We start from the raw sequence: 4,587 nt of genomic DNA, 5'->3' as shown, positions 1-4,587 counted from the left end.
TTATTAATGATTTTCTAGAGCCTGATGCTCATCAAATTTAATGATGTTCCTTTCATTAGAGGAACTCTTCTAAATTCGATACTTGAATTTCTCAAATTAAAATTCTGCGCGTAATTTCGTCAAGGCGGAAGATAAGCGCGCGTGACTCAACCCCGTGCCAAAATACAACCAATGATATAGGGAAGACATTCGAAGAAGCTCTTTGTCTTCTCTATCGTTTTTTACGAGATCGAGCAACTCGTCGCTGCAGCTGATCGAAATATTAGAATATTTAGTTAAAGAATTTACCTGAATACAACGATTCGAATAATGAACAATTTTAAATTAAATCTCATCAAGAGAATATCAAGTTTAGTATCTCTTCACAGATAAACTTTTATGGAAAAATATTACACATGTAGATTCGAATTTGGAAATAATATTTCGATCATCGCAGCTTACCGTGCATATGCAAGCATGGTGCAACAGTGTCATAAATAGTGAATGACGCTAAATCGTCGTGCCGACAGCACGACAAGATAGCTCGATGCTTACATTGATAAACGAAAGGAGAATATTTTTTTTTATTTTTGTTGTTACTGTTTGTTTGTTTAGTCTATTCTCCGATAAGTCACGTCATGTTGCCCGGCTTCGTTGCAAGACTTATCTCAGAGCGATCGAACTTGCGTCTGAGTATCGTTCTATTCTAATGTTTGCTCGAATGAAAATTGTTTGTGTTATGCATATTGCAAAATATTTTTACATCTGTACTCTTTCAATGTATTCTAATTCCAATGGTAACTTTGACAAAAATAAATTCAACAATTAGTGTAAAAATTAAAGTTGCAAAAGAGAATTGCATTTTAACATTTTACATTCGAGAAACATACTGTGTCTTCCACTTCATCCGGGGACGAAGCCGCGGCAACGTCGCTATATATCAAACTCGAGAAAGAGCAAACGAGACGCGTTAAGCTCGCGATGTATTTACTGTTAGCTCAATAAATAGCGTAAGCGGAGGTGTAACGAAGGACAGGTGTATCACATATCGAGATCCTCTCGTAAGCCCACGCTTAATCGAAAGATTATACGAGACGGATTAAATTCTCTGCCGGTTTAAGAAACGAAGATGACGATGCTCATATACTCTTAAGTTTCGTTACTAACTTTGTCCTCTTTACATCCAAAAATGAACCTTTCCTTATACATATATATATATATATATACATATACGCATAGAGATACATATAAATATAGATATATTACCCTGTTGTACATACTCTCTCCACCGGAACCTCTTCTACGTAATGCTATTGTAATTTTGTACACTTAGCGCATGTAAACTTATACGTACTTTTAATAAAAGTCAATAATATAACGGCATGTCTTAAACGTACCTGTTTGTCATACTCAAGAAATTATAATCAACTTAAGTACATAAGTTGATCTGATTAACAATGTTTCAACGCGCCAGATATATTATCCGCGTTTTTATGCATTATTATTATTGTAATCCCGAGATCTTATCTATTGCGCGAATTATCTGCTTTAACCAACTTTTCTTCTAACTTCCATCTGTTTGTGTAAACTTTGAAGTTTTGTAACATACTATTATAAGACATCCTATATAAAAAGATGTGTTAAGTCCTCTGAATTTTATTAGAATAAAAATTGTTATAAATTGGAAACATTAACGATAAGCTTGAGAAAAATGTTGTTATAGGATAAAGATATTAAAAAAAATAGAGAACAATCGAAAACAAAAAGAGAAATAAAAGCGTCATCGATGATGAAGTACGACTAGCCGAATGCTATGTTACAGATGTTACAGATTAATCTCTAACCGTTGTGCGTAAAGAACTACCATTTATTTTACATATAGGCATTCATCGATATAAGTTACTAAAACGTTTTTATATATATTAAAACATGTAAATCCCGTAGATAATATAAATACTAATTATTTATTCTTATAATAAATTTTTAACGTTGTACGTGTAAGTTTTGATGTCTCAACCTATACTCTCAGCCATGTACATACTCGTCGACGGCGAGAGCATTTCTGCGGCTCACCGTAAAATCGTAAACGGTGACTTGATTAATTTCCAATCAGCGGGTTTATTGTTTCGCAAATTCGATTATGTGCGCTGAACATTTATGGAAGCAATTTCGGACGTAGCCCTTCGCGGCTCGCCCCGTCGTGGCATTGAGAGTCGACGGCCCGACGATTCTCGCTGGGAGAAAAAGCGGCGACGTGCGCCGGTCCGCGTTTCGTGATTCGTCGCGGGCCGCGACTAAAACATGAGCCTAATCCGCAAAACAAACCGATCCTCCGTAGTCCCATTCGAGACGCGATCATTGGCTGCGCGATTTCTGCGTCCCCGTACGCGACGAAAGGTCCGATTCGTCGAAGGGCCCTGACGAAGGGCAGGACAGCAACTGCCGCAAATGACTTTATTTATACTCTCAACCCTTATTAGGACTCCTTATTAGGGCGGCTAGCCGCATCGTAATCGCGAATTCATCGGGAAAATAATTCAGCCTGCGTTAAACCTGTTCCCGAGCATCATACTTTAGTGCGCGGTGAACAGTTTAACTTGTAGCCGATGGGACACGTTGTCACGCGATTGTCATTAACGATCGTCTACTTTGAGTTACGATCCGTATATAACTAAGAAAACTTGAAAGTAAAAGCTATGAAAGAGAAAGAGACTCTGCAAAGAGTCTTGTTGCGTGAACGAGAAGTTGCATATGCTATTAAATCCACTACCAAACGATTTATTTCCAGTTAACTATACTGTACGACTTGATAAGACTTGATTCATCAAAACTTATGAGCGCACCTACTGCAAATGACATTATTTATGCTACCGGCCCTTATTAGGACTCTCCCAAGCGTGGTAATCGCGACAGCAATTCAACTCATGTTGATTGCTCCCTCGGTTAACCATCTGTTTTTGCAACCTGATATAAGGTGTGCCAAATTATATACATTTTATTTCAAACCGTATGTATAAAGTTGTATGTCTATAAAGTTGTATACATTAATTTAAAAAGAGAGTTAAAGAAATCATACACTATAATGTTTCAAGACGATAAATGTTAAAAGTCTCGAGTTGAATTCGATACAGTTTACGTTACGCTAGAATAGAATATTGTACTTCATCAGCATGTGAATAAAAGAACAATTGAGCGCACTCGGAAAAGTACAAATGTCACCTTTTCAAACGTGAGATAATAAGAGAATAAGGACTAAAAGAATTCTTTACCACGCAACGACCTGAAATGACTTAATTTTTAGCGCGAACTCTTATTATTCGTCATTCTCACAAAGTCCGTCAACCGTGACGCTCTCGCGACACACTGTCGCGAGATAATCGCTCCGCGTCTGTGTTTAAGAATCCTCTGATGGGTGCTGGAGTAATAAGTTTTTGTCGACTCGTCAACAAAACGCGGTAAAATAATAAGAGAGACATGTACCATTATTATCGTTCGTAAATTTTGTTCAGGTAAAAAAGAAAAGCTCATCAGAACATATGTGCTTTCTGAGGCTAACAATTTAAATAAGAATACCAATTAATTTATGTTTGTTATATAAGTTAATTTTTGGATACACGATTTTCTAAATTTGGAAGAAATTCGATAAAAGAAGAATAATTTCGATTTTTAATTAAACATTATCGAAAGATAGCGCTTTAAAGTTTTTTTTTTAAATTACCTAGAAAAAGGAAAACATCTTATAGAAGATACTAAAAAAATGTTATAAAAAAATAAATATTATTGCATAATCTTAAAAACCCCTTTCATATATCCAGAAATTAAGAATTATATAAAGGGAAATAATTAAATCAGAAAATTAGAGAAACAGATGTTGAAAACTTTGTGTAGATAATAATGTTCCTTCAAATTTCACGTCTTCCTCGATGTTTTAAAACCGGTTTGCGCGCTAAAAGCGAGAAATTCGGTTTGCAAGCAAGATTAAAAACAGACGTTTCTCACAGTGGTTTCAGTCGCACGCGCGTTCGTATAATCATGTAAAAATTGGCGAAGCACGTGTATTGATATTAAAATGAGAAAATATACCGTTGAAATGAGTCGTCAAGGTTTACACATCAATTTGGAGTTTAATCAAAAATTTTATATTCTCTTATCTCGATTGTCAGAGCGATCTTTTTACGCTTTTTATTTAACGTCTTTTTATCGCGGCTCTTTGGATAACCGAAAGAAAATGTACGCGAGCACATGCAACGCAATAAGAAGCACAGCACACGTTGAGGGCGAAATAGTGGGGGTAAACTTTTCGCGGCGTGCGTGAACCAGCCGCTGCTACCATTCGGATCGTTGGTCCCCCTCTTCAAGACACCTTACCCTGTCTCACGGTACCCCGCCGCTTCCGCCGAGTCATCGACGTTTGGATAAAAGGAGTTTCTCTGTCGGTAAGGTAGGGAGATCAGGGTGACGCCCCCCTGGACGCGAGTCCTCCACCGGTGGGGCTAAATATCCTATCTTCCTTGCGCCTGTACCTCTTTACATCTTACATCCCGTCTTCGTTACCAACGAGAGTTCGTCCTCCATCTTTTTCCCACTCTCTCTCTCTCTCTCTCTCTC

Source organism: Temnothorax curvispinosus, unplaced genomic scaffold (genome assembly GCF_003070985.1).
Source record: "Temnothorax curvispinosus isolate PA1 unplaced genomic scaffold, ASM307098v1 QBEX01015145.1, whole genome shotgun sequence".
Classification (NCBI taxonomy): domain Eukaryota; kingdom Metazoa; phylum Arthropoda; class Insecta; order Hymenoptera; family Formicidae; genus Temnothorax; species Temnothorax curvispinosus.
This window is presented reverse-complemented; position numbering follows the sequence as displayed.